The sequence below is a fragment of the Saccoglossus kowalevskii genome, chromosome 17 (genome assembly GCF_978046115.1).
Source record: "Saccoglossus kowalevskii chromosome 17, keSacKowa6.1, whole genome shotgun sequence".
In the NCBI taxonomy this organism is placed as follows: Eukaryota; Metazoa; Hemichordata; class Enteropneusta; family Harrimaniidae; genus Saccoglossus; species Saccoglossus kowalevskii.
Window position 1 is genome coordinate 4,791,645 of NC_140657.1, and position 21,325 is coordinate 4,812,969.

The 21,325-nt window shown below is 38.7% G+C and overlaps 13 non-coding genes across 13 annotated transcripts; all 13 read left to right on the forward strand.

The window, feature by feature from the left end:
- Positions 1-2,040: 2,040 nt before the first annotated feature.
- Positions 2,041-2,111, forward strand: TRNAG-GCC (transfer RNA glycine (anticodon GCC)). The gene has a single exon. It is a non-coding gene; the product is annotated as a tRNA-Gly (tRNA).
- Positions 2,112-2,639: 528 nt separating this feature from the next.
- Positions 2,640-2,710, forward strand: TRNAG-GCC (transfer RNA glycine (anticodon GCC)). Its single transcript has one exon. It is a non-coding gene; the product is annotated as a tRNA-Gly (tRNA).
- A 2,002-nt stretch (positions 2,711-4,712) lies between these two features.
- On the forward strand, positions 4,713-4,783 carry TRNAG-GCC (transfer RNA glycine (anticodon GCC)). Its single transcript has one exon. It is a non-coding gene; the product is annotated as a tRNA-Gly (tRNA).
- Positions 4,784-5,623: 840 nt separating this feature from the next.
- On the forward strand, positions 5,624-5,694 carry TRNAG-GCC (transfer RNA glycine (anticodon GCC)). The gene has a single exon. It is a non-coding gene; the product is annotated as a tRNA-Gly (tRNA).
- A 4,100-nt stretch (positions 5,695-9,794) lies between these two features.
- Positions 9,795-9,865, forward strand: TRNAG-GCC (transfer RNA glycine (anticodon GCC)). Its single transcript has one exon. It is a non-coding gene; the product is annotated as a tRNA-Gly (tRNA).
- Positions 9,866-10,390: 525 nt separating this feature from the next.
- TRNAG-GCC (transfer RNA glycine (anticodon GCC)) lies at positions 10,391-10,461 on the forward strand. The gene has a single exon. It is a non-coding gene; the product is annotated as a tRNA-Gly (tRNA).
- A 246-nt stretch (positions 10,462-10,707) lies between these two features.
- TRNAG-GCC (transfer RNA glycine (anticodon GCC)) lies at positions 10,708-10,778 on the forward strand. Its single transcript has one exon. It is a non-coding gene; the product is annotated as a tRNA-Gly (tRNA).
- Positions 10,779-11,339: 561 nt separating this feature from the next.
- TRNAG-GCC (transfer RNA glycine (anticodon GCC)) lies at positions 11,340-11,410 on the forward strand. The gene has a single exon. It is a non-coding gene; the product is annotated as a tRNA-Gly (tRNA).
- A 7,984-nt stretch (positions 11,411-19,394) lies between these two features.
- On the forward strand, positions 19,395-19,465 carry TRNAG-GCC (transfer RNA glycine (anticodon GCC)). The gene has a single exon. It is a non-coding gene; the product is annotated as a tRNA-Gly (tRNA).
- Positions 19,466-20,305: 840 nt separating this feature from the next.
- Positions 20,306-20,376, forward strand: TRNAG-GCC (transfer RNA glycine (anticodon GCC)). The gene has a single exon. It is a non-coding gene; the product is annotated as a tRNA-Gly (tRNA).
- Positions 20,377-20,620: 244 nt separating this feature from the next.
- On the forward strand, positions 20,621-20,691 carry TRNAG-GCC (transfer RNA glycine (anticodon GCC)). The gene has a single exon. It is a non-coding gene; the product is annotated as a tRNA-Gly (tRNA).
- Positions 20,692-20,935: 244 nt separating this feature from the next.
- TRNAG-GCC (transfer RNA glycine (anticodon GCC)) lies at positions 20,936-21,006 on the forward strand. Its single transcript has one exon. It is a non-coding gene; the product is annotated as a tRNA-Gly (tRNA).
- A 244-nt stretch (positions 21,007-21,250) lies between these two features.
- Positions 21,251-21,321, forward strand: TRNAG-GCC (transfer RNA glycine (anticodon GCC)). Its single transcript has one exon. It is a non-coding gene; the product is annotated as a tRNA-Gly (tRNA).
- The last annotated feature ends 4 nt before the right edge of the window (positions 21,322-21,325 follow it).

Sequence of the window (21,325 nt, forward strand, 5' to 3'; positions counted from 1 at the left end):
TGCCACGCGGGAGGCGCGTTCGATTCCCGGCCAATGCAAAATTATTTTGGTGCTGTCAATTAATAGTTCAATATGACATTGTTTCTGAGTGTCACTAAAAGCCCGGAAATCTCGCACATTGCCCATGCGAGACGTATGTAAATTTCAGGTGGAAACAACTGACTAGATTATTTGTATAAATATGGAATCTACAATATCGAGTTCTGATACTAACTTAATCTGCATTATGTCACATAAAATTCAATATTTCCTGAAATGTCCGTGATGGAACAACAACATATCGCATTGGTGGTTCAGTGGTAGATTCCCGGCCAATGCAAAATGATTTTGGTGCTGTCAATTATTACTTCAATATGACGCTATTTCTGTATGTCACTAAAAGCGCGGATATCTCGCACATTGCCCATGCAAGGCGTATGTAAATTTCAGGTGGAAACAACTGACTAGATCATTTGTATACATATGGAATCTACATTATCGAGTTCTGATACTAACTTAATCTGCATTATGTCACATAAAATTCAATATTTCCTGAAATGTCCGTGATGGAACAACAACATATCGCATTGGTGGTTCAGTGGTAGATTCCCGGCCAATGCAAAATGATTTTGGTGCTGTCAATTAATAGTTCAATATGACGTCATTTCTGTGTGTCACTAAAAGCGCGAAAATCTCGCACATTGCCCATGCGAGACGTATGTAAATTTCAGGTGGAAACAACTGACTAGATTATTTGTATATATTATGGAATCTACATTATCGAGTACTGATACTAACTTAATCTGCATTATGTCACATAAAATTTAATATTTCCTGAAATGTCTGTGATCGATCAACAACATATCGCATTGGTGGTTCAGTGGCAGAATTCTCGCCTGCCACGCGGGAGGCCCGTGTTCGATTCCCGGCCAATGCAAATTGATTTTGGTGCTGTCAATTAATAGTTCAATATGACGTTATTTCTGTGTGTCACTAAAAGCGCGGAAATCTCGCACATTGCCCATGCGAGACGTATGTAAATTTCAGGTGGAAACAACTGACGAGATTATTTGTATAGATATGGAATCTACAATATCGAGTACTGATACTAACTTAATCTGCATTATGTCACATAAAATTCAATGCTTCCTGAAATGTCCGTGATGGAACAACAACATATCGCATTGGTGGTTCAGTGGTAGATTCCCGACCAATGCAAAATGATTTTGGTGCTGTCAATTAATAGTTCAATATGACGTCATTTCTGTGTGTCACTAAAAGCGCGGAAATCGCGCACATTGCCCTTTGCGAGACGTATGTAAATTTCAGGTGGAAACAACTGACTAGATTATTTGTATATATTTATGGAATCTACATTATCGAGTACTGATACTAACTTAGTCTGCATTATGTTACATAAAATTCAAAATTTCCTGAAATGTCCGTGATGGAACAACAACATATCGCATTGGTGGTTCAGTGGTAGAATTCTCGCCTGCCACGCGGAGGCCCGGGTTCGATTCCCGGCCAATGCAAATTGATTTTGGTGCTGTCAATTAATAGTTCAATATGACGTTATTTCTGTGTGTCACTAAAAGCGCGGAAATCTCGCACATTGCCCATGCGAGACGTATGTAAATTTCAGGTGGAAACAACTGACTAGATTATTTGTATAAATATGGAATCTACAATAACGAGTACTGATACTAACATAATCTTCATTATGTCACATAAAATTCAATATTTCCTGAAATGTCCGTGATGGAACAACAACATATCGCATTGGTGGTTCAGTGGTAGATTCCCGGCCAATGCAAAATGATTTTGGTGCTGTCAATTAATAGTTCAATATGACGTCATTTCTGTGTGTCACTAAAAGCGCGGAAATCTCGCACATTGCCCATGTGAGACGTATGTAAATTTCAGGTGGAAACAACTGACTAGATTATTTGTATATATTATGGAATCTACATTATCGAGTACTGATACTAACTTAATCTGCATTATGTCACATAAAATTTAATATTTCCTGAAATGTCCGTGATGGATCAACAACATATCGCATTGGTGGTTCAGTGGTAGAATTCTCGCCTGCCACGCGGGAGGCCCGGGTTCGATTCCCGGCCAATGCAAATTGATTTTGGTGCTGTCAATTAATAGTTCAATATGACGTTATTTCTGTGTGTCACTAAAAGCGCGGAAATCTCGCACATTGCCCATGCGAGACGTATGTAAATTTCAGGTGGAAACAACTGACTAGATTATTTGTATAAATATGGAATCTACAATATCGAGTACTGATACTAACTTAATCTGAATTATGTCACATAAAATTCAATATTTCCTGAAATGTCCGTGATGGAACAACAACATATCGCATTGGTGGTTCAGTGGTAGATTCCCGACCAATGCAAAATGATTTTGGTGCTGTCAATTAATAGTTCAATATGACGTCATTTCTGTGTGTCACTAAAAGCGCGGAAATCGCGCACATTGCCCTTTGCGAGACGTATGTAAATTTCAGGTGGAAACAACTGACTAGATTATTTGTATATATTTATGGAATCTACATTATCGAGTACTGATACTAACTTAGTCTGCATTATGTTACATAAAATTCAAAATTTCCTGAAATGTCCGTGATGGAACAACAACATATCGCATTGGTGGTTCAGTGGTAGAATTCTCGCCTGCCACGCGGGAGGCCCGGGTTCGATTCCCGGCCAATGCAAAATGATTTTGGTGCTGTCAAATAATAGTTCAATATGACGTTGTTTCTGTGTGTCACTAAAAGCCCGGAAATCTCGCACATTGCCCATGCGAGACGTATGTAAATTTCAGGTGGAAACAACTGACTAGATTATTTGTATAAATATGGAATCTACAATATCGAGTACTGATACTAACTTAATCTTCATTATGTCACATAAAATTCAATATTTCCTGAAATGTCCGTGATGGAACAACAACATATCGCATTGGTGGTTCAGTGGTAGATTCCCGGCCAATGCAAAATGATTTTGGTGCTGTCAATTATTACTTCAATATGACGCTATTTCTGTATGTCACTAAAAGCGCGGATATCTCGCACATTGCCCATGCAAGGCGTATGTAAATTTCAGGTGGAAACAACTGACTAGATTATTTGTATACATATGGAATCTACATTATCGAGTTCTGATACTAACTTAATCTGCATTATGTCACATAAAATTCAATATTTCCTGAAATGTCCGTGATGGAACAACAACATATCGCATTGGTGGTTCAGTGGTAGATTCCCGGCCAATGCAAAATGATTTTGGTGCTGTCAATTAATAGTTCAATATGACGTCATTTCTGTGTGTCACTAAAAGCGCGAAAATCTCGCACATTGCCCATGCGAGACGTATGTAAATTTCAGGTGGAAACAACTGACTAGATTATTTGTATATATTATGGAATCTACATTATCGAGTACTGATACTAACTTAATCTGCATTATGTCACATAAAATTTAATATTTCCTGAAATGTCCGTGATCGATCAACAACATATCGCATTGGTGGTTCAGTGGTAGAATTCTCGCCTGCCACGCGGGAGGCCCGTGTTCGATTCCCGGTCAATGCAAATTGATTTTGGTGCTGTCAATTAATAGTTCAATATGACGTTATTTCTGTGTGTCACTAAAAGCGCGGAAATCTCGCACATTGCCCATGCGAGACGTATGTAAATTTCAGGTGGAAACAACTGACGAGATTATTTGTATAGATATGGAATCTACAATATCGAGTACTGATACTAACTTAATCTGCATTATGTCACATAAAATTCAATGCTTCCTGAAATGTCCGTGATGGAACAACAACATATCGCATTGGTGGTTCAGTGGTAGATTCCCGACCAATGCAAAATGATTTTGGTGCTGTCAATTAATAGTTCAATATGACGTCATTTCTGTGTGTCACTAAAAGCGCGGAAATCGCGCACATTGCCCTTTGCGAGACGTATGTAAATTTCAGGTGGAAACAACTGACTAGATTATTTGTATATATTTATGGAATCTACATTATCGAGTACTGATACTAACTTAGTCTGCATTATGTTACATAAAATTCAAAATTTCCTGAAATGTCCGTGATGGAACAACAACATATCGCATTGGTGGTTCAGTGGTAGAATTCTCGCCTGCCACGCGGAGGCCCGGGTTCGATTCCCGGCCAATGCAAATTGATTTTGGTGCTGTCAATTAATAGTTCAATATGACGTTATTTCTGTGTGTCACTAAAAGCGCGGAAATCTCGCACATTGCCCATGCGAGACGTATGTAAATTTCAGGTGGAAACAACTGACTAGATTATTTGTATAAATATGGAATCTACAATAACGAGTACTGATACTAACATAATCTTCATTATGTCACATAAAATTCAATATTTCCTGAAATGTCCGTGATGGAACAACAACATATCGCATTGGTGGTTCAGTGGTAGATTCCCGGCCAATGCAAAATGATTTTGGTGCTGTCAATTAATAGTTCAATATGACGTCATTTCTGTGTGTCACTAAAAGCGCGGAAATCTCGCACATTGCCCATGTGAGACGTATGTAAATTTCAGGTGGAAACAACTGACTAGATTATTTGTATATATTATGGAATCTACATTATCAAGTACTGATACTAACTTAATCTGCATTATGTCACATAAAATTTAATATTTCCTGAAATGTCCGTGATGGATAAACAACATATCGCATTGGTGGTTCAGTGGTAGAATTCTCGCCTGCCACGCGGGAGGCCCGGGTTCGATTCCCGGCCAATGCAAATTGATTTTGGTGCTGTCAATTAATAGTTCAATATGACGTTATTTCTGTGTGTCACTAAAAGCGCGGAAATCTCGCACATTGCCCATGCGAGACGTATGTAAATTTCAGGTGGAAACAACTGACTAGATTATTTGTATAAATATGGAATCTACAATATCGAGTACTGATACTAACTTAATCTGAATTATGTCACATAAAATTCAATATTTCCTGAAATGTCCGTGATGGAACAACAACATATCGCATTGGTGGTTCAGTGGTAGATTCCCGACCAATGCAAAATGATTTTGGTGCTGTCAATTAATAGTTCAATATGACGTCATTTCTGTGTGTCACTAAAAGCGCGGAAATCTCGCACATTGCCCATGCGAGACGTATGTAAATTTCAGGTGGAAACACCTGACTAGATTATTTGTATATATATGGAATCTACATAATCGAGTACTGATACTAACTTAATCTGCATTATGTCACATAAAATTTAATATTTTCTGAAATGTCCATGATGGATCAACAACATATCGCATTGGTGGTTCAGTGGTAGAATTCTCGCCTGCCACGCGGGAGGCCCGGGTTCGATTCCCGGCCAATGAAAAATGATTTTGGTACTGTCAATTAATAGTTCAATATGACGTTATTTCTGTGTGTCACTAAAAGCGCGGAAACCTCGCACATTGTCTGTGCGAGACATATGTAAATTTCAGGTGGAAACAACTGACTAGATTATTTGTATAGATATCGAATCTACAATATCGAGTACTGATACTAACTTAATCTGCATTATGTCACATAAAATTCAATATTTCCTGAAATGTCCGTGATGGAACAACAACATATCGCATTGGTGGTTCAGTGGTAGAATTCTCGCCTGCCACGCGGGAGGCCCGGGTTCGATTCCCGGCCAATGCAAAATGATTTTGGTGCTGTCAATTAATAGTTCAATATGACGCTATTTCTGTATGTCACTAAAAGCGCGGATATCTCGCACATTGCCCATGCAAGGCGTATGTAAATTTCAGGTGGAAACAACTGACTAGATTATTTGTATACATATGGAATCTACATTATCGAGTTCTGATACTAACTTAATCTGCATTATGTCACATAAAATTCAATATTTCCTGAAATGTCCGTGATGGAACAACAACATATCGCATTGGTGGTTCAGTGGTAGATTCCCGGCCAATGCAAAATGATTTTGGTGCTGTCAATTAATACTTCAATATGACGCTATTTCTGTATGTCACTAAAAGCGCGGATATCTCGCACATTGCCCATGCAAGGCGTATGTAAATTTCAGGTGGAAACAACTGACTAGATTATTGTATACATATGGAATCTACATTATCGAGTTCTGATACTAACTTAATCTGCATTATGTCACATAAAATTCAATATTTCCTGAAATGTCCGTGATGGAACAACAACATATCGCATTGGTGGTTCAGTGGTAGATTCCCGGCCAATGCAAAATGATTTTGGTGCTGTCAATTAATAGTTCAATATGACGTCATTTCTGTGTGTCACTAAAAGCGCGGAAATCTCGCACATTGCCCATGCGAGACGTATGTAAATTTCAGGTGGAAACAACTGACTAGATTATTTGTATATATTATGGAATCTACATTATCGAGTACTGATACTAACTTAATCTGCATTATGTCACATAAAATTTCATATTTCCCCAAATGTCCGTGATGGATCAACAATATATCGCATTGGTGGTTCAGTGGTAGAATTCTCGCCTGCCACGCGGGAGGCCTGGGTTCGATTCCCGGCCAATGCAAAATGATTTTGGTGCTGTCAATTAATAGTTCAATATGACGTTATTTCTGTGTGTCACTAAAAGCGCGGAAATCTCGCACATTGCCCATGCGAGACGTATGTAAATTTCAGGTGGAAACAACTGACTAGATTATTTGTATAAATATGGAATCTACAATAACGAGTACTGATACTAACATAATCTTCATTATGTCACATAAAATTCAATATTTCCTGAAATGTCCGTGATGGAACAACAACATATCGCATTGGTGGTTCAGTGGTAGATTCCCGGCCAATGCAAAATGATTTTGGTGCTGTCAATTAATAGTTCAATATGACGTCATTTCTGTGTGTCACTAAAAGCGCGGAAATCTCGCACATTGCCCATGCGAGACGTATGTAAATTTCAGGTGGAAACTACTGACTAGATTATTTGTATAGATATGGAATCTACATTATCGCGTTCTGATACTAACTTAATCTGCATTATGTCACATAAAATTCAAAATTTCCTGAAATGTCCGTGATGGGACAACAACATATCGCATTGGTGGTTCAGTGGTAGATTCCCGGCCAATGCAAAATGATTTTGGTGCTGTCAATTAATCGTTCAATATGACGTCATTTCTGTGTGTCACTAAAAGCGCGGAAATCTCGCACATTGCCCATGCGAGACGTATGTAAATTTCAGGTGGAAACTACTTACTAGATTATTTGTATATATATGGAATCTACATTATCGAGTACTGATACTAACTTAATCTGCATTATGTTACATAAAATTCAATATTTCCTGAAATGTCCGTGATGGAACAACAACATATCGCATTGGTGGTTCAGTGGTAGAATTCTGTCCTGCCACGCGGGAGGGCCAGGTTCGATTCCCGGCCAATGCAAAATGATTTTGGTGCTGTAAATTAATAGTTCAATATGACGTCATTTCTGTGTGTCACTAATAGCGCGGAAATCTCGCACATTGCCCATGCGAGACGTACGTAAATTTCAGGTGGAAACAACTGACTAGATTATTTGTATATATATGGAATCTACATTATCGAGTACTGATACTAACTTAATCTGCATTATGTTACATAAAATTCAATATCTCATGAAATGTCCGTGATGGAACAACAACATATCGCATTGGTGGTTCAGTGGTAGAATTCTCGCCTGCCACGCGAGAGGCTCGGGTTCGATTCCCGGCCAATGCAAAATGATTTTGGTGCTGTCAATTAATAGTTCAATATGACGTTATTTCTGTGTGTCACTAAAAGCGCTGAAATCTCGCACATTGCCCATGCGAGACGTATGTAAATTTCAGGTGGAAACAACTGACGAGATTATTTGAATAGATATGGAATCTACATTATCGCGTTCTGATACTAACTTAATCTGCATTATGTCACATGAAATTCAATATTTCCTGAAATGTCCGTGTTGGAACAACAACATATCGCATTGGTGGTTCAGTGGTAGATTCCCGGCCAATGCAAAATGATTTTGGTGCTGTCAATTAATAGTTCAATATGACGTTATTTCTGTGTGTCACTAAAAGCGCAGAAATCTCGCACAATGCCTGTGCGACAAATATGTAAATTTCAGGTGGGAACAACTGACTAGATTATTTGTATAGATATGGAATCTACATTATCGAGTACGGATACTAACTTAATCTGCATTATGTCACATAAAATTCAATGCTTCCTGAAATGTCCGTGATGGAACAACAACATATCACATTGGTGGTTCAGTGGTAGATTCCCGGCCAATGCAAAATGATTTAGGTGCTGTCAATTAATAGTTCAATATGACGTCATTTCTGTGTGTCACTAAAAACGCGGAAATCTCGCACATTGCCCATGCGAGACGTATGTAAATTTCAGGTGGAAACAACTGAATAGATTATTTGTATATATATGGAATCTACATTATCGAGTACTGATACTAACTTAATCTGCATTATGTTACATAAAATTCAATATTTCCTGAAATGTCCGTGATGGAACAACAACATATCGCATTGGTGGTTAAGTGGTAGAATTCTCGCCTGCCACGCGGGAGGCCCGGGTTCGATTCCCGGCCAAAGCAAAATGATTTTGGTGCTGTCAATTAATTGTTCAATATGACGTTATTTCTGTGTGTCACTAAAAGCGCGGAAACCTCGTACATTGTCTGTGCGAGACATATGTAAATTTCAGGTGGAAACAACTGACTAGATTATTTGTATATATATGGAATCTACAATATCGAGTACTGATACTAACTTAATCTGCATTATGTTACATAAAATTCAATATTTCCTGAAATGTCCGTGACGGAACAACAACATATCGCATTGGTGGTTCAGTGGTAGAATTCTCGCCTGCCACGCCGGAGGCCCGGGTTCGATTCCCGGCCAATGCAAAATGATTTTGGTGCTGTCAATTAATAGTTCAATATGACGTTATATCTGTGTGTCACTAAAAGCGCGGAAATCTCGCACATTGCCCATGCGAGACGTATGTAAATTTCAGGTGGAAACAACTGACTAGATTATTTGTATAAATATGGAATCTACAATATCGAGTACTGATACTAACTTAATCTGCATTATGTCACATAAAATTCAATATTTCCTGAAATGTCCGTGAAGGAACAACAACATATCGCATTGGTGGTTCAGTGCTAGTATTCTCGTCTGCCAGGCGGGAGGCCCGGGTTCGATTCCCGGCCAATTCAAAATGATTTTGGTGCTGTCAATTAATAGTTCAATATGACGTTATTTCTGTGTGTCACTAAAAGCGCGGATATCTCGCAAATTGCCCATGCAAGGCGTATGTAAATTCAGGTGGAAACAACTGAATAGATTATTTGTATAGATATGGAATCTACATTATCGTGTGCTGATACTAACTTAATCTGCATTATGTCACATAAAATTCAATATTTCCTGAAATGTCCGTGTTGGAACAACAACATATCGCATTGGTGGTTCAGTGGTGGACTCCCGGCCAATGCAAAATGATTTTGGTGCTGTCAATTAACAGTTCAATATGACGTTATGTCTGTGTGTCACTAAAAGCGCGGAAACCTCGCCCATTGCCTGTGCGACAAATATGTAAATTTCAGGTGGAAACAACTGACTAGATTATTTGTATAGATATGGAATCTACATTATCGCGTTCTGATACTCACTTAATCTGCATTATGTCACATAAAATTCAATATTTCCTTAAATGTCCGTGATAGAACAACAAAATAGCGCATTGGTGGTTCAGTGGTAGAATTCTCGCCTGCCACGCGGGAGGCCCGGGTTCGATTCCCGGCCAATGCAAAATGATTTTGGTGCTGTAAATTAATACTTCAATATGACGTTATTTCTGTGTGTCACTAAAAGCGCGGAAACCTCGCACATTGTCTGTGCGAGACATATGTAAATTTCAGGTGGAAACAACTGACGAGATTATTTGTTTAGATATGGAATCTACATTATCACGTACTGATACTAACTTAATCTGCATTATGTCACATAAAATTCAATGCTTCCTGAAATGTCCGTGATGGAACAACAACATATCACATTGGTGGTTCAGTGGTAGATTCCCGGCCAATGCTAAATGATTTTGGTGCTGTCAATTAATAGTTCAATATAACGTCATTTATGTGTGTCACTAAAAACGCGGAAATCTCGCACATTGCCCATGCGAGACGTATGTAAATTTCAGGTGGAAACAACTGAATAGATTATTTGTATATATATGGAATCTACATTATCGAGCACTGATACTAACTTAATCTGCATTATGTTACATAAAATTCAATATTTCCTGAAATGTCCGTGATGGAACAACAACATATCGCATTGGTGGTTCAGTGGTAGAATTCTCGCCTGCCACGCGGGAGGCCCGGGTTCGATTCCCGGCCAATGCAAAATGATTTTGATGCTGTCAATTAATTGTTCAATATGACGTTATTTCTGTGTGTCACTAAAAGCGCGGAAACCTCGCACATTGTCTGTGCGAGACATATGTAAATTTCAGGTGGAAACAACTGACTAGATTATTCGTATATATATATGGAATCTACAATATCGAGTACTGATACTAACTTAATCTGCATTATGTTACATAAAATTCAATATTTCCTGAAATGTCCGTGACGGAACAACAACATATCGCATTGGTGGTTCAGTGGTAGAATTCTCGCCTGCCACGCGGGAGGCCCGGGTTCGATTCCCGGCCAATGCAAAATGATTTTGGTGCTGTCAATTAATAGTTCAATATGACGTTATATCTGTGTGTCACTAAAAGCGCGGAAATCTCGCACATTGCCCATGCGAGACGTATGTAAATTTCAGGTGGAAACAACTGACTAGATTATTTGTATAAATATGGAATCTACAATATCGAGTACTGATACTAACTTAATCTGCATTATGTCACATAAAATTCAATATTTCATGAAATGTCCGTGAAGGAACAACAACATATTGCATAGGTGGTTCAGTGGTAGAATTCTCGCCTGCCACGCGGGAGGCCCGGGTTCGATTCCCGGCCAATGCAAAATGATTTTGGTGCTGTCAATTAATAGTTCAATATGACGTTATTTCTGTGTGTCACTAAAAACGCGGAAACCTCGCACATTGTCTGTGCGAGACATATGTAAATTTCAGGTGGAAACAACTGACTAGATTATTTGTATATATATATGGAATCTACAATATCGAGTACTGATACTAACTTAATCTGCATTATGTTACATAAAATTCAATATTTCCTGAAATGTCCGTGACGGAACAACAACATATCGCATTGGTGGTTCAGTGGTAGAATTCTCGCCTGCCACGCGGGAGGCCCGGGTTCGATTCCCGGCCAATGCAAAATGATTTTGGTGCTGTCAATTAATAGTTCAATATGACGTCATTTCTGTGTGTCACTAAAAACGCGGAAATCTCGCACATTGCCCATGCGAGACGTATGTAAATTTCAGGTGGAAACAACTGAATAGATTATTTGTATAAATATGGAATCTACAATATCGAGTACTGATACTAACTTAATCTGCATTATGTCACATAAAATTAAATATTTCATGAAATGTCCGTGAAGGAACAACAACATATTGCATAGGTGGTTCAGTGGTAGAATTCTCGCCTGCCACGCGGGAGGCCCGGGTTCGATTCCCGGCCAATGCAAAATGATTTTGGTGCTGTCAATTAATAGTTCAATATGACGTCATTTCTGTGTGTCACTAAAAACGCGGAAATCTCGCACATTGCCCATGCGAGACGTATGTAAATTTCAGGTGGAAACAACTGAATAGATTATTTGTATATATATGGAATCTACATTATCGAGTACTGATACTAACTTAATCTGCATTATGTTACATAAAATTCAATATTTCCTGAAATGTCCGTGATGGAACCACAACATATCGCATTGGTGGTTCAGTGGTAGAATTCTCGCCCGCCACCCGGCCAATGCAAAAAGATTTTGCTGCTGTCAATTAATAGTTCAATATGACGTCATTTCTGTGTGTTACTAAAAGCGCGGAAATCTCGCACATTGCCCATGCGAGACGTATGTAAATTTCATGTGGAAACAACTGACTAGATTATTTGTATATATATGGAATCTACATTATCGAGTACTGATACTAACTTAATCTGCATTATGTTACATAAAATTCAATATTTCCTGAAATGTCCGTGATGGAACCACAACATATCGCATTGGTGGTTCAGTGGTAGAATTCTCGCCCGCCACCCGGCCAATGCAAAAAGATTTTGCTGCTGTCAATTAATAGTTCAATATGACGTCATTTCTGTGTGTTACTAAAAGCGCGGAAATCTCGCACATTGCCCATGCGAGACGTATGTAAATTTCATGTGGAAACAACTGACTAGATTATTTGTATATATATGGAATCTACATTATCGAGTACTGATACTAACTTAATCTGCATTATGTCACATAAAATTCAATGCTTCCTGAAATGTCCGTGATGGAACAACAACATAGCGCATTGGTGGTTCAGTGGTAGATTCCCGGCCAATGCAAAATGATTTTGGTGCTGTCAATTAATAGTTTAATATGACGTCATTCCTGTGTGTCACTAAAAACGCGGAAATCTCGCACATTGCCCATGAGAGACGTATGTAAATTTCAGGTGGAAACAACTGACTAGATTATTTGTATATATATGGAATCTACATTATCGAGTACTGATATTAACTTAATCTGCATTATGTTACATAAAATTCAATATTTCCTTAAATGTCCGTGATGGAACCACAACATATCGCATTGGTGGTTCAGTGGTAGAATTCTCGCCCGCCACCCGGCCAATGCAAAAAGATTTTGGTGCTGTCAATTAATAGTTCAATATGACGTCATTTCTGTGTGTTACTAAAAGCGCGGAAATCTCGCACATTGCCCATGCGAGACGTATGTAAATTTCATGTGGAAACAACTGACTAGATTATTTGTATATATATGGAATCTACATTATCGAGTACTGACACTAACTTAATCTGCATTATGTCACATAAAATTCAATATTTCCTGAAATGTCCGTGATGGAACAACAACATATCGCATTTGTGGTTCAGTGGTAGAATTCTCGCATGCCACCCGGCCAATGCAAAAAGATTTTGGTGCTGTCAATTAAGAGTTCAATATGACGTTATTTCTGTGAGTCGCTAAAAGCGCAGAAATCTCGCACATTACCCATGCGAGACGTATGTAAATTTCAGGTGGAAACAACTGACTAGATTATTTGTATAGATATGGAATCTTCATTATCGAGTACTGATACCAACTTAGTCTGCATTATGACACATACAATTCAATATTTCCTGAAATGTCCGTGATGGAACAACAACATAGCGCATTGGTGAAACAACAACATAGCGCATTGCTGGTTCAGTGGTAGAATTCTCGCCTGCCGCGCCAGGGCAAAATGATTTTGGTGCTGTCAATTAATAGTTCAATGTGACGCTATTTCTGTGTGTCACTAAAAGCGCGGATATCTCGCACATTGCCTGTGCGACAAATATGTAAATTTCAGGTGGAAACAACTGACTAGATTATTTGTATAGATATGGATTCTACATTATCGCGTTCTGATACTAACTTAATCTGCATTATGTCACATAAAATTAAATATTTCCTGAAATGTCCGTGATAAAACAACAACATATTGCATTGGTGGTTCAGTGGTAGAATTGTCGCCAGCCAGGCGGGAGGCCCGGGTTCGATTCCCGGCCAATTCAATATGATTTTGGTGCTGTCAATTAATAGTTCAATATGACGCTATTTCTGTGTGTCACTAAAAGCGCGGATATCTCGCAAATTGCCCATGCAAGGCGTATGTAAATTTCAGGTGGTAACAACTAACTAGACTATTTGTATAGATATGGAATCTACATTATCGAGTTCTGATACTAACTTAATCTGCATTATGTCACATAAAATTCAATATTTCCTGAAATGTCCGTGATGGAACAACAACATAGCGCATTGCTGGTTCAGTGGTAGAATTCTCGCCTGCCGCGCCAGGGCAAAATGATTTTGGTGCTGTCAATTAATAGTTCAATGTGACGCTATTTCTGTGTGTCACTAAAAGCGCGGATATCTCGCACATTGCCTGTGCGACAAATATGTAAATTTCAGGTGGAAACAACTGACTAGATTATTTGTATAGATATGGATTCTACATTATCGCGTTCTGATACTAACTTAATCTGCATTATGTCACATAAAATTAAATATTTCCTGAAATGTCCGTGATAAAACAACAACATATTGCATTGGTGGTTCAGTGGTAGAATTGTCGCCAGCCAGGCGGGAGGCCCGGGTTCGATTCCCGGCCAATTCAAAATGATTTTGGTGCTGTCAATTAATAGTTCAATATGACGCTATTTCTGTGTGTCACTAAAAGCGCGGATATCTCGCAAATTGCCCATGCAAGGCGTATGTAAATTTCAGGTGGTAACAACTAACTAGACTATTTGTATAGATATGGAATCTACATTATCGAGTTCTGATACTAACTTAATCTGCATTATGTCACATAAAATTCAATATTTCCAGAAATGTCCGTGATGGAACAACAACATATCGCATTGGTGGTTCAGTGGTAGATTCCCGGCCAATGCAAAATGATTTTGGTGCTGTCAATTAATAGTTCAATATGACGTTATTTCTGTGTGTCACTAAAAGCGCGGAAATCTCGCACATTGCCTGTGCGAGACGTATGTAAATTTCAGGTGGAAACAACTGACTAGATTATTTGTATAGATATGGAATCTACATTATCGTGTACTGATACTAACTTAATCTGCATTATATCACATAAAATTCAATATTTCCTGAAATGTCCGTGATGGAACAACAACATAGCGCATTGGTGGTTCAGTGGTAGATTCCCGGCCAATGCAAAATGATTTTGGTGCTGTCATTTAATAGTTCAATATGACGTTATTTCTGTGAGTCGCTAAAAGCGCAGAAATCTCGCACATTACCCATGCGAGACGTATGTAAATTTCAGGTGGAAACAACTGACTAGATTATTTGTATAGATATGGAATCTACATTATCGAGTACTGATAGCAACTTAGTCTGCATTATGGCACATAAAATTCAATATTTCCTGAAATGTCCGTGATGGAACAGCAACATAGCGCATTGGTGGTTCAGTGGTAGAATTCTCGCCTGCCACGCCGGAGGCCCGGGTTCGATTCCCAGCCAAGGCAAAATGATTTTGGTGCTGTCAATTAATAGTTCAATGTGACGTTATTTCTGTGTGTCACTAAAAGCCCAGAAATCTCGCACATTGCCTGTGCGAGACATAGTTAAATTTCAGGTGGAAACAACAGGCTACATTATTTGTATAGATATGGAATCTACATTATCACGTTCTGATACTAACTTAATCTGAATTATGACACATAAAATTAATTATTTCCTGAAATGTCTGTGATAAAACAACAACATATTGCATTGGTGGTTCAGTGGTAGAATTGTCGCCAGCCAGGCGGGAGGACCGGGTTCGAATCCCGGCCAATTCAAAACGATTTTGGTGCTGTCAATTAATAGTTCAATATGACGTTATTTCTGTGTGTCACTAAAAGCGCGGATATCTCGCAAATTGCCCATGCAAGGCGTATGTAAATTTCAGGTGGAAACAACTGACTAGATTATTTGTATAGATATGGAATCTACATTTTCGAGTTCTGATACTAACTTAATCTGCATTATGTCACATAAAATTCAATATTTCCTGAAATGTCCGTGTTGGAACAACAACATATCGCATTGGTGGTTCAGTGGTGGACTCCCGGCCAATGCAAAATGATTTTGGTACTGTCAATTAATTGTTCAATATGACGTTATTTCTGTGTGTCACTAAAAGCGCGGAAACCTCGCACATTGTCTGTGCGAGACATATGTAAATTTCAGGTGGAAACAACTGACTAGATTATTTGTACATATATGGAATCTACAATATCGAGTACTGATACTAACTTAATCTGCATTATGTTACATAAAATTCAATATTTCCTGAAATGTCCGTGATGGAACAACAACATATCGCATTGGTGGTTCAGTGGTAGAATTGTCGCCAGCCAGGCGGGAGGCCCGGGTTCGATTCTCGGCCAATTCAAAATGATGTTGGTGCTGTCAATTAATAGTTCAATATGACGCTATTTCTGTGTGTCACTGAAAGCGCGGATATCTCGCAAATTGCCCATGCAAGGCGTATGTAAATTTCAGGATGTAACAACTAACTAGATTATTTGTATAGATATGGAATCTACATTTTCGAGTTCTGATACTAACTTAATCTGCATTATGTCACATAAAATTCAATATTTCCTGAAATGTCCGTGATGGAACAACAACATATCGCAATGGTGGTTCAGTGGTAGATTCCCGACCAATGCAAAATGATTTTGGTGCTGTCAATTAATAGTTCAATATGACGTCATTTCTGTGTGTCACTAAAAGCGCGGAAATCGCGCACATTGCCCTTTGCGAGACGTATGTAAATTTCAGGTGGAAACAACTGACTAGATTATTTGTATATATTTATGGAATCTACATTATCGAGTACTGATACTAACTTAGTCTGCATTATGTTACATAAAATTCAAAATTTCCTGAAATGTCCGTGATGGAACAACAACATATCGCATTGGTGGTTCAGTGGTAGAATTCTCGCCTGCCACGCGGGAGGCGCGGGTTCGATTCCCGGCCAATGCAAAATGATTTTGGTGCTGTCAATTAATAGTTCAATATGACATTGTTTCTGAGCGTCACTAAAAGCCCGGAATTCTCGCACATTGCCCGTGCGAGACGTATGTAAATTTCAGGTGGAAACAACTGACTAGATTATTTGTATAAATATGGAATCTACAATATCGAGTACTGATACTAACTTAATCTGAATTATGTCACATAAAATTCAATATTTCCTGAAATGTCCGTGATGGAACAACAACATAGCGCATTGGTGGTTCAGTGGTAGATTCCCGGCCAATGCAAAATGATTTTGGTGCTGTCATTTAATAGTTCAATATGACGTTATTTCTGTGAGTCGCTAAAAGCGCAGAAATCTCGCACATTACCCATGCGAGACGTATGTAAATTTCAGGTGGAAACAACTGACTAGATTATTTGTATAGATATGGAATCTACATTATCGAGTACTGATAGCAACTTAGTCTGCATTATGGCACATAAAATTCAATATTTCCTGAAATGTCCGTGATGGAACAGCAACATAGCGCATTGGTGGTTCAGTGGTAGAATTCTCGCCTGCCACGCCGGAGGCCCGGGTTCGATTCCCAGCCAAGGCAAAATGATTTTGGTGCTGTCAATTAATAGTTCAATGTGACGTTATTTCTGTGTGTCACTAAAAGCGCGGATATCTCGCAAATTGCCCATGCAAGGCGTATGTAAATTTCAGGTGGAAACAACTGACTAGATTATTTGTATAGATATGGAATCTACATTTTCGAGTTCTGATACTAACTTAATCTGCATTATGTCACATAAAATTCAATATTTCCTGAAATGTCCGTGTTGGAACAACAACATATCGCATTGGTGGTTCAGTGGTGGACTCCCGGCCAATGCAAAATGATTTTGGTACTGTCAATTAATTGTTCAATATGACGTTATTTCTGTGTGTCACTAAAAGCGCGGAAACCTCGCACATTGTCTGTGCGAGACATATGTAAATTTCAGGTGGAAACAACTGACTAGATTATTTGTACATATATGGAATCTACAATATCGAGTACTGATACTAACTTAATCTGCATTATGTTACATAAAATTCAATATTTCCTGAAATGTCCGTGATGGAACAACAACATATCGCATTGGTGGTTCAGTGGTAGAATTGTCGCCAGCCAGGCGGGAGGCCCGGGTTCGATTCTCGGCCAATTCAAAATGATGTTGGTGCTGTCAATTAATAGTTCAATATGACGCTATTTCTGTGTGTCACTGAAAGCGCGGTTATCTCGCAAATTGCCCATGCAAGGCGTATGTAAATTTCAGGATGTAACAACTAACTAGATTATTTGTATAGATATGGAATCTACATTTTCGAGTTCTGATACTAACTTAATCTGCATTATGTCACATAAAATTCAATATTTCCTGAAATGTCCGTGATGGAACAACAACATATCGCATTGGTGGTTCAGTGGTAGATTCCCGACCAATGCAAAATGATTTTGGTGCTGTCAATTAATAGTTCAATATGACGTTATATCTGTGTGTCACTAAAAGCGCGGAAATCTCGCACATTGCCCATGCGAGACGTATGTAAATTTCAGGTGGAAACAACTGACTAGATTATTTGTATAAATATGGAATCTACAATATCGAGTACTGATACTAACTTAATCTGCATTATGTCACATAAAATTCAATATTTCCTGAAATGTCCGTGAAGGAACAACAACATATCGCATTGGTGGTTCAGTGCTAGTATTCTCGTCTGCCAGGCGGGAGGCCCGGGTTCGATTCCCGGCCAATTCAAAATGATTTTGGTGCTGTCAATTAATAGTTCAATATGACGTTATTTCTGTGTGTCACTAAAAGCGCGGATATCTCGCAAATTGCCCATGCAAGGCGTATGTAAATTCAGGTGGAAACAACTGAATAGATTATTTGTATAGATATGGAATCTACATTATCGTGTGCTGATACTAACTTAATCTGCATTATGTCACATAAAATTCAATATTTCCTGAAATGTCCGTGTTGGAACAACAACATATCGCATTGGTGGTTCAGTGGTGGACTCCCGGCCAATGCAAAATGATTTTGGTGCTGTCAATTAACAGTTCAATATGAGGTTATGTCTGTGTGTCACTAAAAGCGCGGAAACCTCGCACATTGCCTGTGCGACAAATATGTAAATTTCAGGTGGAAACAACTGACTAGATTATTTGCATAGATATGGAATCTACATTATCGCGTTCTGATACTCACTTAATCTGCATTATGTCACATAAAATTCAATATTTCCTTAAATGTCCGTGATGGAACAACAACATATCACATTGGTGGTTCAGTGGTAGATTCCCGGCCAATGCTAAATGATTTTGGTGCTGTCAATTAATAGTTCAATATGACGTCATTTCTGTGTGTCACTAAAAACGCGGAAATCTCGCACATTGTCTGTGCGAGACATATGTAAATTTCAGGTGGAAACAACTGACTAGATTATTTGTATATATATATGGAATCTACAATATCGAGTACTGATACTAACTTAATCTGCATTATGTTACATAAAATTCAATATTTCCTGAAATGTCCGTGACGGAACAACAACATATCGCATTGGTGGTTCAGTGGTAGAATTCTCGCCTGCCACGCGGGAGGCCCGGGTTCGATTCCCGGCCAATGCAAAGTGATTTTGGTGCTGTCAATTAATAGTTCAATATGACGCTATTTCTGTATGTCACTAAAAGCGCGGATATCTCGCACATTGCCCATGCAAGGCGTATGTAAATTTCAGGTGGAAACAACTGACTAGATTATTTGTATAGATATGGAATCTACATTATCGAGTTCTGATACTAACTTAATCTGCATTATGTCACATAAAATTCAATATTTCCTGAAATGTCCGTGATGGAACAACAACATATCGCATTGGTGGTTCAGTGGTAGATTCCCCGCCTATGCAAAATGATTTTGGTGCTGTCAATTAATAGTTCAATATGATGTCATTTCTGTGTGTCACTAAAAGCGCGGAAATCTCGCACATTGCCCATGCGAGACGTATGTAAATTTCAGGTGGAAACAACTGACTAGATTATTTGTATATATATGGAATCTACATTATCGAGTACTGATACTAACTTAATCTGCATTATGTCACATAAAATTTAATATTTTCTGAAATGTCCGTGATGGATCAACAACATATCGCATAGGTGGTTCAGTGGTAGAATTCTCGCCTGCCACGCGGGAGGCCCGGGTTCGATTCCCGGCCAATGCAAAATGATTTTGGTGCTGTCAATTAATAGTTCAATATGACGTTATTTCTGTGTGTCACTAAAAGCGCGGAAATCTCGCACATTGCCCATGCGAGACGTATGTAAATTTCAGGTGGAAACAACTGACTAGATTATTTGTATAGATATGGAATCTACAATATCGAGTACTGATACTAACTTAATCTGCATTATGTCACATAAAATTCATTATTTCCTGAAATGTCCGTGATGGAACAACAACATATCGCATTGGTGGTTCAGTGGTAGAATTCTCGCCTGCCACGCGGGAGGCCCGGGTTCGATTCCCGGCCAATGCAAAATGATTTTGGTGCTGTCAATTAATAGTTCAATATGACGTTATTTCTGTGTGTCACTAAAAGCGCGGAAACCTCGCACATTGTCTGTGCGAGACATATGTAAATTTCAGGTGGAAACAACTGACTAGATTATTTGTATAGATATGGAATCTACATTATCGCGTTCTGATACTAACTTAATCTGCATTATGTCACATAAAATTCAATATATCCTGAAATGTCCGTGATGGAACAACAACATATCGCATTGGTGGTTCAGTGGTAGAATTCTCGCCTGCCACGCGGGAGGCCCGGGTTCGATTCCCGGCCAATGCAAAGTGATTTTGGTGCTGTCAATTAATAGTTCAATATGACGCTATTTCTGTATGTCACTAAAAGCGCGGATATCTCGCACATTGCCCATGCAAGGCGTATGTAAATTTCAGGTGGAAACAACTGACTAGATTATTTGTATATATATGGAATCTACATTATCGAGTACTGATACTAACTTAATCTGCATTATGTCACATAAAATTTAATATTTTCTGAAATGTCCGTGATGGAACAACAACATATCGCATTGGTGGTTCAGTGGTAGAATTCTCGCCTGCCACGCGGGAGGCCCGGGTTCGATTCCCGGCCAATGCAAAATGATTTTGGTGCTGTCAATTAATAGTTCAATATGACGTTATTTCTGTGTGTCACTAAAAGCGCGGAAACCTCGCACATTGTCTGTGCGAGACATATGTAAATTTCAGGTGGAAACAACTGACTAGATTATTTGTATAGATATGGAATCTACATTATCGCGTTCTGATACTAACTTAATCTGCATTATGTCACATAAAATTCAATATATCCTGAAATGTCCGTGATGGAACAACAACATATCGCATTGGTGGTTCAGTGGTAGAATTCTCGCCTGCCACGCGGGAGGCCCGGGTTCGATTCCCGGCCAATGCAAAGT